The sequence below is a fragment of the Callithrix jacchus genome, chromosome 11 (assembly GCF_049354715.1).
Source record: "Callithrix jacchus isolate 240 chromosome 11, calJac240_pri, whole genome shotgun sequence".
Lineage (NCBI taxonomy): Eukaryota > Metazoa > Chordata > Mammalia > Primates > Cebidae > Callithrix > Callithrix jacchus.
The window spans coordinates 28,941,852-28,956,341 of NC_133512.1; positions in this window are offsets into that span (position 1 = coordinate 28,941,852).

Consider the following 14,490-nt stretch of genomic DNA (forward strand, 5'->3'; position numbering starts at 1 on the left):
GTAGAAATATTTATGAGGGCCAGGAAATCATGCCGATCTTAGGAAAGTGAGGTTTCTTTAACAGAGGGCCAAAAGGACACAATGTTTACCTTTTAGTGAGGCAAGGTCATAACGAAGCTTGGCTCTCCACAACACTGTGTGCTGATGGACAGGGCACATCGAGTCGGAAGATGACCACCAACCAGAAACTGATGTGCACCCATGGGCACACAGGAATGCCATTTGGAACAATTCATTAATTCCTTCCACAAATACTTAAGAAATATTTTATGCCAGGCACTGTCCTAGGTGCTTGCATTACATTATTTAACAAAAAGCATCAGAATGAGTGAATTACGTAGTAAGTCAGCAGGTGATAGGTGCTTTGAATAAGAGATAGAACAGGGTAAAAGGGATCAGTAATGCCAGGATGTGTGCTGTGATGTAGGTTAAATAGAGGATTTGGGGACTGGGTGCAGTGGCTCATGCCTGTGATCCCAGCGCTTCGAAAGGCCAAGGTGGGCTGATCACCTGAGGACTGGAGTTTGAGACCAGCCTGACCAACATGGAGAGACCCTGTCTCTACTAAAAATACAAAAAATTAGCTGGGTGTGGTGGCGCATGCCTGTAATCCCAGCTACTCGGGAGACTGAGGCAGGAGAATCGCTTGAACCTGGGAGGCAGAGATTGCAGTGAACTGAGATCACTATGATTGCACTCCAGCCTGGGGGACAAGAGTGAAATTCCATATCAAAAAATAGAAAAATAGGGGAGTCAGGGTAGATCTCACTGAGAAGGTGACATTTGAGCAAAACGTCCTCTGTGCGAAAGGGGGAAGGAGAGAGCTGTAAGACTTGTGGAAAAAGGGTTTCTAGAATTAGTCGCCCCATTTCATTACTCTATATAGGAGAGCTAGAATGATAACACATATGTGTCACATAATATACACAATTTTTCTTTTTGAGACAGAGTGTTGCTCTTGTCACCCAGGCTGGAGTGCAGTGGCACGATCTCAGCTCACTGCAACCTCTGCCTCCTAGGTTCAAGCGGATCTCCTGCCTCAGCCTCCAAGTAGCTGGGATTACAGGCACCTGCCACCAGGCTAATTTTTGTATTTTTAGTACAGATGAGGTTTCACTATGTTGGCTAGGCTGGTCTCAAATTCCTGACCTGGCGATCTGCCCATCCTGGCCTCCCAAAGTGCTGGGATTACAGGTATGAGCCATTGTGCCCAGCCATAATAAACACATTTTAAATGCTTTACTTTTTAAAAAGGGTTTTGTTGTTGTTGTTTTTTTTTCCCATCGGAAGCAACTTCTAAGGTAGATAGTTTTCCAAAGACACCATCCAAAAAATTATTCTGGTCTAAAACATATCACCCTCCCTTAGGACCATGAAGGCTCTGTGATACCAGGATGCTGCAGGAATTTGGTTTCAACCCTTATTCTGTCTCTAACCAGCGGCGGATATTAGAAATCCACGTGACCTCTTCTGTGCTCAGTTGTTTTTTTTTTTTTTTTCTGCAAATGGAAGGAGCTGAGTAATTCTCAAGGTCCATCTCAGGTCTAAACTGACTCCCAAATAAAGAAATCTGCTTGCAGCAGTCTGCACAATACTTTCTCACTCGTTCTGGCGGGGTGCTCCTTGTGCTGTGCAGCCCATCAGGAAAACACTGAAGAGCTACCTAATGACTTAATGGGCTTTAAAATGGGTGGCTAGGTTTTAATTTTCTCTGATAGCAGATTCCCTGAGGGAAAGTGTACTTTACAGTAGATAATAACCACATAGGATATTTCGATTGCCTCAGGGTATCTTATTTGGAAATCAGTTTTCAGTCACATTCCTCTAGTAATTTTTACTATCAGAACAAAATAAAAGCCCCCAAAGGAATGTTTATGCAGAGTTGAAATGTGTTGGAAAGTTAAAAGTATCTCTCTAAGAGTTAAGCATCTGTAAATATTTGAAATAGGATGAAATCACAAATACTGCTACTACTAATCTCTTTCACTTTTGATTAGAGGCCAAAAAGAACAAGCAAAATCTCCAGGAACATTTTATATAAAACTGTTAACTACAGCCATGTCTAACGACTCAAATTATAAAAGAAAGTTGGGTGAAATGCATAATTCACCCACTCAAGCACACAGTCAGCTCTACACATGTGAAAACAGGTCCCGAAGAGGATGCTGAAGAGTAGTATTTTCCTGTCTGGTAAACTTAAATAGCAATATTATCACATAAAGACTAGGCTGCACAATAAAATGAAGTCAGCCTCTCTGCCTGAATTTTCTCCCCCACTCTTACCACATAAATCAGAGCTTTACAGGTTTCTCTAGTTTCCTTTGGTTATGGATCTGACATCATGCTCCATGTTTCAGTCACATCATCTTACTTCATCTGCTCTACAACACTGAAAGGTAGCAACTGTTTGCTCTTTTACAGGATGGTGGAAACTGAGGTCCTAAGAAAACACGTGTGTGCTATTTAAACTGCTTTCCCTTCAAATGGCAAAGAACATTGAAGGAAGACAGTTTTTGACTGTAGACATTCATTCAGGAACTCATGCTACTCTTAATGTACTCAGCTCTACAGACACCTCCCTACCAATACAGCCCATTCCCCGCTTCTTAACCAGCTTTCAGTGGAGATGGGAATTTGGAGGAGTGATGAGTTCATTGCGTCCTCTCCTCCTTTATATGATTACCTCCCTGCCATCTTGCCTTTTCTGGGCTAAATGATAACACTTCCTTCTGTTTCTCTTTGGAACCATTTTCAAAAATATCTCTTCAACAGTGGAATCACAAACAAGAAACTCTTCATAAGGAAGAGTAAAACAGAAGGACTGCCAGAGCATTTTTACATTAGCACATGACATTTCTAATAATCTACATTGAAGGATTTTTTTTTTTTTTGCATCCTCCTAAGTGCCTCTTGAAAACCTCTGTGACATATGAGACAGCTACTGACTAATTTGTTCTGGCGGAAAAATGAGTTTAGTATTATTGAAAATATGTTTTCTATCACCAGATCTTGTTCAGGTCATTGAGTGGCTTTTCACTGGTGAAAGGGTGAAGGATTTATTTCCAATGAAACATTATGGAGAGAAGAGAAATAGCATTTGACTTATCCCAACATTAGCAAAATGCAAATCACAGTCAATTTTCCATAGGGTGATATTTTCATACTTTGCATTTCTGTAGTTATGCATCAGTCTGAATATATTTAAGCAAGGTGAATGAAGGATCCATGAAAGACACGGTGCATAAGCAACTGCGCAAGGCTAACTTTAAACAGTTTTTAGCTTAGTGACTGAGATAATGCCATTTCTCTAGAGAAGTTCTAAATATAGGTGAATAATGGATAACAGTTTACTAGAAGCTATGTAGTGCCCTAAACCAGCAGGGGCTGGGCGTTGAGTGGAGGAGGATTGCAATTTTGAGGTTGATTAAAGATGCAGTACTGACAGGTTCCAATGGGTGTCTCAGGGTGGGGGAGGGGTGGTATCTCATTCTTTTTTTTCCTTCCCATTCAGAGGCGTGGGTAGCTTCAATGTAAATTGCTGATGTGGGTGATTAGGATGTTAAGTGGGAGAAAAGACAGCTCTTCATTATTCTTTTGGAAATAAAGAGGGATAAAATTCAGCAATCATCAAGCCTTTTCATTTTCCTACAATTTGTTGGTGCAGTGAGGAGGCTGGCTTCCTTTCCACAGATGAGATTACTTCCTGCTGACATCAAGTGGGGGTAGGGTGGACCAATGTGTGAACAAGAAAATTGAGCTTGAAGGGTAGCTTTTGTTTTGATGTTTGCTGATGTCTTTTCTTGTGTTAAAATTAGATGTATCACCTACTGGCAGCCACAAGATTTTCATGTTGAGAATGCAAGGCGGATTTCTCTAGATAAATCTCCAGGTGCATAAACTGATTGTCAGTTTTGATAAAGAATTATGACTTCTTGGACTTTAGCTATGCAGAAGAGAAAAATCTCATAATTTAGCATAATGCTTGTGTAAGCTGTGCTGGAGAGTAATACATAGTTGCTTTTATACTAACATAAAGCTCCTTGGTCAAAATTACACCAATAATGCATATTTAATTAGACTTTATAGATATCCAAAGAGGAAAAATCCCCACAAAGTTTCCCTCACAGATGACCTTTATCAGGGATGCCTTACCTGAGTTCCTTCTGATGCCTTAGGGCAAAATTTCAGCCCCAATAAAATGAGATGACATATGGCTGGTTATTCCACAAGATCACCATCTTTAGATTGAATTTAACTTTTTTTTTCTTCCGAGCTAGAGCTTTATGGAGTTTTTGGGTTTTGGAGGTAGCTGGACGGTACATGCCTCAGATTTATAATTTCAAATTAAAATCTGTCCTTCGTCTCTTTAGAGAAGTAACAAGCTTAATCTGTGGCGTTTAATCATTGAAATTTGTCTTGACGTTTTTGAAACACAGATCCCAATACTGAGATGTGATTACTTTGCAACAGATTGGCAAGGAAGGTGACAGACCGCAGAAGAACTTCTAAACAAAGGCAAAACCAGACGAGCCCAGGGGGAGGGAAAGGTAGACCTGAATGTCAAAAAACTCAGAAGTAAACACACTGTTTTCCAGCTGCGTCTATCTGAGGGCTTACCTTGCACACATTAATTAAACTCGTCCCTCTCTGATCATGCTTCGCCGCTTTATCCCTCAGCACTCTTTGATTTAAGGAAAGAAAACCAAGATTAAATGTAAAAGTAAGTTTTCTCACTAACAGCCCAAGGGGCACAGCTGCATAGGCTGTGCAGGAGCACGTGGGCATCTCCAGATCGGTCAGCTCAGGGCCTGTTTCCCAGCTCCCAGACCCTGTCAGGATGCTCCAATGTGGTCTGAAGGACAGAGGGTATTTAAAACTGTCCTTGCTATTCCAGGTGTCCTGAGGCCTAGAAAAAAAAAAATTCATCACAGGGATGAGATTTGTCAACAGGACCCCTCCAGCCAGCGTACCCTCCTGGCTCCCAGTGAGGGAGGACTATCCACAGTTGACCTTGCTAAGGGGACGGGATAAAAACAGGGAAGCAGCCCAGGTACCGTGGCTCATGCCCTGATCCCAGCACTTTGGGAGGCCGAGGTGGGTGGATCACCTGAGGTCAAGAGTTCAAGGCCAGCCTGACCAACAAGGAGAAACTGAATTTCTACTAAAAATACAAAATTACCTGGGTGTGGTGGTGCATGCCTGTAATCCCAGCTACTCAGGAGGCTGATGCAGGAGAATTGCTTGAACACAGGAGGTGGAGGTTGTGGTGAGCCGAGATCGCGCCGTTGCAGTGCATCCTGGGCAACAAGAGTGAAACTTTGTCTCAAACAAACAAACAAAAAACAGGGAAGCAGGGCAATGATTGGAAGAATCCCAAGCTTGTATTCCAAGCCTCAGATTGGAGTGGAGGCAGCTAGATAAAGACATGAGAAGAATGGCAGTTTTGGTGTCAGAGACCCATGTTTGAATTCTGGTTTTGACAGTAGCTCTATGATCTTGGACAAATCATTGAACATCTCTATTCTTCTGTTACATTTATTAGAGAATGGAGAATTTAATACCCACCTTTTAGGGTTATGGTGAAGTCTGAATGATATCATGTGTGATACACTTAGCATGGCTTTGGCTGGTAGTGAGGATTCAATGCCTTTTAATTTCTTTCTCTTCTCTGAGCTCTTTCTTCTTAGCATTGGAAAGAGTTCTATTTATTTATTTATTTTTGACAATGGCTTTTTAACTTAGCCTGTTAAAATGCATTTTTTTTTCTGACATTGTACAATTTGAGTTTAGATAGTAGTATTTCTTTATTTTAATTAATTTATTTTTTTGAGATAGAATGATATGGTTTGACTGTGTCTCCACCCAGATCTCATCTTGAATTCCCATATGTTGTGGGAAGAACCCAGTGGGAGGTAATTGAATCATGGGGGCAGGGCTTTCCTGTGCTGTTCTCATGATAGTGAATAAGTCTCATGAGATCTTATGGTTTTAAAAAGGGAAGTCTCCCTGCACAAGCACTCCTCTATTTGCCTGCCGCCATCCATGTAAGATGTGACTTGCTCTTCCTTGGCTTCCACCATGGTTGTGAGGCTTCCCCAGCCATGTGGAACTGTAAGTGCAATTAAGCCTCTTTCTTTTGTAAATTGCCCAGTCTTAAGTATGTCTTTATCAGCAGCATGAAAACAGACTAATACACGGAGTCTCACTTTGTCCCCCAGGCTGGAGTATAGTGGCACCTTCTCAGCTCACTGCAACCTCTGCCTCCTGGTTCTAGAGATTCTCCTGCCTCAGCCTCCTAAGTAGCTGGGACTGCTGATGAGTGCCACCATGCCTGGCTAATTTTTTGTAGAGACGAAGTTTCAACTTGTTGCCCCCGCTGATCTCAAACTCCTGACCTCAAGTCATCTGCCTGCCTCGGCCTCCCAAAGTGCTGGGATTACAAGTGTGAGCCACCATGTCTAGCCTAACAATAATACTTGTTTAAATAGCAATCAAAGTATGAACTGTTTCATGCAATCTAGAGTATAAAAAATGTCATCTCTTTTTATGTTTTCAAAAAATAATCCAGTTTGAGCTTACATCTGCTGAGTTTGGCAGGCACGTCCAAAGTTTATAGGTTTAGGGAGGCAAAGAGGAGGGTTGGGGAAGCCCTTCCCATTTAGATCATACAGATATGCTAGAGGCTGATTCACTGCATACAAATGGGGAGGGGCCTGATCTCCAGCATTTACACCACTATTGCCCTTATTGTTCCTTTGCTGACTCAGAGCTGCTGGCTCCGGGCCCTCCTCTATCTGCTGGCATCCTGTTCCACAGATTCTGCAATGAGAAGCCCGCCACCCTCCTCCCCAGGTGCAACACTCACAATAAACGAGGCTGTGACGCGATGACAAACACATCCTACAGTTGACTCTTGAGAAACACAGAGGTTAGGGATGTCAACCCCCTATAATTTTGACTTCTCCAAAACTTAACTGCTAATAGCCTACTGTTGACCTGAAGTCTTACTGATAACATAACACTATATTTTGTATGTTAAACATATCATATACTATATTATCACAAGAAAGTAAGCTAGAGAAAAGAAAACGTTGTTAAAATCATAAGGGATGCCAGGGGTAGTGGCTCATGCCTGTAATCCCAGCACTTTGAGGGGCCAAGGCAGGTAGATCACTTGAGACCAGGAGTTCAAGACGAGCTGGCCAACACGGCAAAACCCTGTCTCTACTAAAAATACAAAAATTATCTGGCTATGGTGGCTCATGCCTGTAATCCCAGCCACTTGGGAGTCTGAGGCAAAAGAATCACTTGAACCCAGGAGGCGGGGGCTGCTGTGAGCCGAGATCACATCACTGTACTCCAGCCTGGGCGACAAAGTGAGTGAGACTCTGTCTCAAAAGAAAAGAAAACCATAAGGGAGAGAAAATGTATTTACTATTCATTAAGTGGAAATGGCTCAGCATAAAGTTCTTAAAGGAAGAAAAGGGGTTGGTCCTGATGTCTCAGGTATGGCAGAAACAGAAGGAGGTGGGAGAGAAGGGGGAAACACTCAATGTCACTTTTCTAGAAAAAAAATCTGTGTTATGTGGACGTGTGTACTAGAAATGCATCTGTTCAAGGGTAAACAGTAGTTTAAATCAACAGATGTTTCTTTCTTTCCAAGCCAGCTTCTTTCTTGGGAGGCTTGGGGCAAGAGTACACATGGAGGCCCACATACCATATGTCTAGATATGTAACTTGTGAACCAGGGAACAAACTATTAAATGAAATATACCTTTTTACCTTGAAAAATATTCCTTGATAGCAACCTAGAAAATCAATCTGAGTTTCTAATTCTGAGACTCCCTGAAGTTCTGTGCTGAAACATGGTGGTGTAGAACACTACCTCCACACTTGTCCTCTGGGACATGCTCTCCTGAGCATCCCAGCTCTGTAAGGTGGCCCTTGGCCACCCCTCAGGGAGCATCTTCCCTTGGAAGATGACTCCAAGGAAGAGTGGCATGCAGGCTCTGGAAGAAAGCTTGTGGACACTTGGGCAAGGAATTCTGAGCTCCTCGTTACCCAGACCATGGATGAGAATTTGCAAATATGGAATACAGAAATAATAAGCATCGAGTGTGTTTTGTTTTGTTTGCCTGTTTCTTGTCAAAATTTACTGAGAGAAACTAACAATGGGGTGCACCAAAAGGGAAAAAATGGAGTTCACTCTTCCAACTGTCTCAGAGCACAGACAACTCTGTGTCAGGTCACTTTTCTTCTGAGAAGGAGAAGGAATAATTCCTTTTCTCTTTTTGCTGATAGATCTTTGGGTGGGGTAGAGGGGAACAAACTAAGCTCAGTTTACATCACATTAGTGAGTATGGTGTCACATGTGACATGTGACATGGACTGTATCCTTTAGCTAGTGCATTCAGAATCCTTGGCTCAGTAAGGGTGGATAGAGTGGGTAAGTTGTTATGACTTCCATTTTCAGATGAGGAAAGCAAGGAAGATTTAGCCAGGATCTGAGAAGAGAGAGTGAAGAGATCTGGAAACTGGCCTTCTAGTTATTTCTCTCTCTCACTGCTTGGTTCTCCTAGGTGTAGCTGTTTCAGAGTCAAGGGGGAATCCTTTAAATCCATAGCAGTTAACCCCGCAGGAAGTTTTGAGCAGTCTAGCCATGCATAAAAAGCAACATAAGGTTTTATGTAATTGCTTGAGCATTCATACCAAGAAATACCTTTTGCCCATTTTACTTGTATTTATTTGGTGGCATGACCTAGTTCTTGAAGTTTTAGAAAACCCTTCAGAGGCTATAGAATCACTTTTCTAGATAACCCATTTTGGGTCCTGCAACTCATGATAGGCACAGAAGGAGTAAGCAGAGCACCTGCCATAACCCCGATTTCCACGGGAAGAAAATAAAATAGAACCTAAACAAGATAAAAAGAGGAGACTCCAAATGCTGCTTCACCTACAGGAGTTTCTTTCATCTGTGTTTGTCATTTACAAATGTCTTTCCTTCAACCAAGGAATGACCGGCTTGCTATGGGCCAGACATTGTGTTGATGGCTATACACACAATTTCATCAAATCCTCGGATCAGCCCTGGAAGGGTTGGTGGTGTCCTCTTCCCATACATGAGAAGGCTAAGGCTTAGAGGTTAATTAACACAGCAAAGGATACACAGCTAACGAGTGGCTGAGCTGGGATTCAAATCCCCTCCGTCTACTGCTAAGGCCATGCCCTTAATCAGTTACTATTCCGAGCACACTGGCAGGTTCATCATAACGTCAGTATATACCTTGCAGGGCTGATGTGAAAATTGAAAGAGATTATATAGATGAAAGAAAGTGTTGGGCAAAACATAAAATCCTTACAAATATTCGCTGTGATTATTTCTCTTGGTTTTACACAGGGCTCGCTCAGCTGTCCTTAGTGGCCATGTCTTTATTAATCCCATAATTTATCCTTAAACCACCAAAGTCTTATTTGCCTGGCTTTTCCCATAGCCGAAGGGAAACTGAAAATGTGCCTTTTATAAGAAAGTTTTAACACCTGCTGCTCAAGGGCGCTAAACCATCTGGATCGTCAGAGGAGTATAAGCTCACTTACAAAAGACGTAGATTAATTTGGACATTGTTTCCCTACATAAACCAGGCATAAGGAGGCAAGCAACCCAGGGAAGGATAATCATGCTGAGAGTGGAAGCACTTATTAGAAATAATTACCATGTAATTATCCACAACTTCCCTGGAGTCTGTAGCCTGTGGCTAGTCTTAGGAGGTGCCTCTTCCTTACCAAGTGCAGGGAGATGGAAGCACTTCAATAAGTTGATCAGGGCATGTATCTGTGTCTTAGAGTTTGGTTACTGCCACCTGGGCCTACTTCTCACATATGAAGCTTTCAACGCTGATGGCTAAGGTACAGAACAGCTGTAGACCTTCTTCAGCTGGATCCACCACCCACCCCCTCCCTTTTTTAATAGCACAATGTTGTTTTGCAAGAGTGTGGGTGTGACACATCTGACTTCTTTCCTTAAGAAAAGTATTTACTGAGCAATTAAATGTGGTGCATGGGAGCTATGACATTTCTCTTTTCCTTGTGCCTCTGAGCCATGTGTCCAAGCTGCCAGGCAGGCCCCACTGAAGATCAGTAACAGCACTGAAAAGGAACAATGGCTATAAAAGCCTTGACAAGTACAGGGAGAGACCCAGGCACTTCCAAGAGGGGCGTCATTGCCCATAGGGTTAATCAATTCTCCTTGTTTTCATTCCAGCTCCACATTTGTCTTGGTGGCAGCACTGCAAATGTAAAATCAAACCTACAAACTGACGTTTGATACACATTGTCATGACCATCATTGTTACTGTTATAGCTACCATTTATTAAGCCTTTATATATGACAAGCACTTTATATGTACCACTATCTCATTTCTTCCTCTTAATAATGCCGCTAGATAGTTAATAGTATTTTTATCATGTACCGGTGAGAAAATGGAGATGAAGTCACTTGCTTGTGGTTACTAGGTGCAAGTTTCTAGATTCAAACTGAGTCTGACCCATGCTCTGAACCACTAGGGCTTAACAAACCCAAACCTCCCTAGAAAATGCAGGTGCAGAGAACACAAGGGCTTGGGGAAACCCTAAAATCATCTGGAGTGATCGACCTACAGTTCGAAATGTTTGTTTTCAGGAAAGCCAACTTCAGAGAAGAAGGTTTAACCAATCTCTTTGCAAACAGATTCGTTTGTCCACCTGTGATTATTCTCAATACAAGAAAAGGGCTAAAAATATCACTTGCAGCACTGAAGTGGCCTTATTTTGAAAATGAGTTTTCATAGAAGTAATCCCGCTAAACTGAGGTCATTAAGGTGGGCCCTATTCCAATGTCATTGGTGTCCTCATATATAGATGAAATTGGGACACAGAGACGGACACACAGAGGGAAGACACTGTGAAAAGACATGGAGAAAACCCCTGAAGGCTGAAGCAGAGATTGGATTGATGCTGCCACAAGCCAAGGAACAGCTGGGGATACCAGAAGCTAAAAGAGGAGAGGAAGGATCCTTCCCCTCCAGGTTTCAGAGGGAGCCTGGCCCTGCTGGCACTTTAATTTCAGACTTGCAGCCTCCAGAACTATGAGACAATAAATTTCTACTGTTTATAGCCAATCAGTTATAACTCCCCTGGAAAACACATACCCCTGTTCTGTGGTTCTATTCTGTTCTGTACCGTTTTGTTCTATTTTATTCTTTCGTTAATAGATTTCCAGGCTGGGCACGATAGCTTACACCTGTAATCCCAGCACTTTGGGAGGCCAAGGCAGGCAGATAACGAGGTTAGGAAGTCAAGACCAACCTGGCCAATACGATGAAACTCCGTGTCTACTAAAAATACAAAAATTAGCTGGGTGTGGTGGCGGGCACCCATAGTCCAGCCTGGGTGACATAGCAAGACTCTGCCTCAAAAATAAATAAATAAATAAAATAAACAGACTTCCCAATCTGCTAATTTTGAATGACATCAGCCTCTAGAGCTCAGCATTCACACCCTTTCCAAGCTGGCTCCAGTCTAATTTTCTAACCTCAGTATTAGTCAACCCCTGACCCATCCTGAACACGCCTGGTGTTGCACAGTCCATCAATCGGAGAGCACAGCGTCAACCTGAGTGCAGGTGGCCTGCTCAGTGCCTGTGCTGTCACCTTTCCCCTTAGAGGCTATTCATTTTTTAATGCCCAGCTTCAAGTCACCTCCTCCAACAGGATTCCCCTGGCTCCTTGGGCAGAATCACTTGGTCCCTGTCCTCTGTTTCCCCCAATACTTTATCAGCCCCAATTATAGCACTTACATTGTGTGATAGGATCAGTCTGTATGTCCCCTTCATCCCCTCCCCACAACTAAACTTCAAGTTCCCTAAAGAAGACTATTTCTTCCCTAATTTTTTCTTTTTAATCAAGTGTCTAGCACAGAACCTGACACATGATAAACCCAAATACAGGGTACCCCAAAAAGCTTAGTGCAGTTTTAAGTTTTAATAACTTCTTAAGTCTAAATGCTACAGACCTACAAAATTCATTTGAAAGCTTACTTCTTTTGACCGTTTTAATTATTTTAATGAATGTCATTGTAATTTTCTCTTCTGGTTACTGCATGCCATATTTCACTCAGGGGAACTGAAAAAAATGAAAATTAAAATGCGTTATTCAACATTCACAGAGCTAAATAGTGTTAAATTAAACTTTCAAATGGTGTTCTTGTAAGTTGCAGCATTTATAGCCCTGAGGTTAGTAAAACTGCAGGAAGACTTTTGGGACAACCTGTTTTTAAATAAATATCCTACAGTATGGCTCATTCTGTGTTTACCATTATATTCAGTTTAGTTTTATTGATTTTATCGAGACAGAGTCTTGCTCTGTCACCTGACTGGAGTGCAGTGGTGTGATCGTGGCTCACTGCAACTTCCGCCTCTTGGGTTCAAGTGATTCTCCTGCCTCAGCTTCCCAAGTATCTGGGACTACGGGCACATGCCACCACGCCAGCTACTTTTTGTATTTTTTAGTAGAGACAGGGTTTCACCATGTTGGCCAGGATGAATTTGATCTCTTGACCTCGTGATTCACCCGCCTCAGCCTCCCAGAGTGCTGGGATTACAGGCGTGAGCCACTGCCCCTGGCCTCAGTTTAGTTTGCAAGTGGTTCCACATGAGTACAGGTATTCTTTGGCCACTAGTTGTTCTTATACTTAGATGCAAGGAGCCCTTGTCCAGGTTGCACACTGTAGAAGGCAAATTCCAAATTCCCTCGCCAAATGGTACTGAGCCTACTTCAAGGGACTGTACACCAGCAGTGTTGTCTGCTAATGTCTATGCTCCCATGGCCTAATACTGCTGACGCTGGTGTTCATACTCCGGCTCAAGAGGTGGCTGGAGGACAGCTACTTCTGGGAAGCTGGACTGAGCTTCCATCATTGAACTGGAGCCCTGTGGGAAGAGAGGAGGTGGCTGCAGACCAGGAACTAGAAACCAGCTGTCTCTGCACCACCATATTTAAGTGCAGATCATCCAAAGTTTCAATCCAGCATGTCACGTCAATGCCCAAGGTGTATTTATTCATTCAATGTCATGTCAATTCCCAAGGTATATTTATCTAGGTGGGATGGTAGAACACATTGTACTTAATCATTTGTTAACTTTGTTTATAACTTTTAAATATTTAGGTAGGTATCTGGCATACTAACTAATCTCTATTTGTACTCTTGCCCTGGGTCCTACAAATATTAAAGGTGGGTGGATTTTGGCCTTAAAGAAAAATATTTTCCCACACAGATTTTTAGCTGTAAAGAGGTTGGTGGGTAGGAAAACTTCCATATGGAAACTACGATAGCAAAGAATGACTGCAGTCACTGAAGACACATTCTGTGCTGGGTGATTTATACATCGTTTTTCAGTTCATCCTCACAACAACCCAATAAAGTAGGTACTTAGGAGAAAACGGATATTCAGTGACATTGGTTTGTTCCAGCTCACAAAACTAGTGCTTTAGTTAGCCTTAGTGGCATAACGAACTATGGGAGACTGAAAGTTACTTAAAACAATTTTTCCCTCTGACTGTTGGGTTGGCTGGGCTGCTCTACTGTGGGCTTCCCTAGGCTCACTCCTGCAGCTAGCTGTGAGGAGATCTGGGGTGCCGGGCAGTGCAGAAGGTTCCCCATGGCCTCTCCCACTTGTCTGGCAGTTGACGCTGCTGTTGCTGGTAATGACGACCTTCCTTTATTTTGTGTTAGCTACTGGTCATTGCAACCTCCTTGCGTTTTTTAGTTTTTGCTCCCATACTGTCTGGCTCAATGCCCGGCACTTGGTGATGGTTAATAATAGGCATTCAGGTCGCTTACAAGCAATGTGACCCTGGATGGGTTACCTAACCTCACTTAGTTTGTGTTCCCCACTTGCAAAATGGGTATAATGGAACAGAACACATCAGGTGGCTCTGAGACCCCAACGCAGCGATGCAGGAGAGAGAGTGCTTGGCACTTGGTGCACGCTTGTTGCTAGTGCAGCTGGAATGTAGACCACCAATGAACGTGTGTTGCCTTTTTTAACAGTGGGAGTCAAACACCACTAGCTTTCCAAATTGAAATTCCGGGCTTGCAAGTAAGTCCTAGAGTGCAGAAATAATTTCAAAATACAGGGCTGAAATTCTAAGAAAGCAACTCTTAAAAAGTGGGAGAGAAAACCAAAACAAAACAAAGGGACAAAACAACCTGAACTGCACCGCAGCTGATGAGCTTCATTAATTTGTAAGATTCCACCCTGGGAGTCCACCCTGGGCTGCTCGCTTCTTCCAGCACGGGGAGCGCTGACTTGGTGGGGCCAGGTGCGCACCAAGCGCTGACAGGTGCGGCTGACTTGGTGCGCTGACTTCTGGGACCAGGAGGTAGGGAAACCACGTAGCTCTCGCCCTGTAGGTCTGGGTCATGTGATCCTACAGGAGCACTTAAAAGGCTCGAGTT